Genomic DNA, 204 nt, shown 5'->3' with positions numbered 1-204 from the left:
ACTTGATAAAAAAAATTGAAGCTCTGAAATTCTACATTCATTTATTCATTTATTTTGCTCTCTGTGCTTCTGTTCACTGCTGCTCCCACAAGAGCTGCAATACGTCAGCAAACATGGGCAAACAAGTAAAAATGAGCAAATTAAAAACATGGGTAACACTTCACTGTAGGGTTCTGTTCATAAGGCTACATGACATCTACATAA

Source organism: Pygocentrus nattereri, chromosome 27 (assembly GCF_015220715.1).
Source record: "Pygocentrus nattereri isolate fPygNat1 chromosome 27, fPygNat1.pri, whole genome shotgun sequence".
Classification (NCBI taxonomy): Eukaryota; Metazoa; Chordata; class Actinopteri; order Characiformes; family Serrasalmidae; genus Pygocentrus; species Pygocentrus nattereri.
This window is presented reverse-complemented; position numbering follows the sequence as displayed.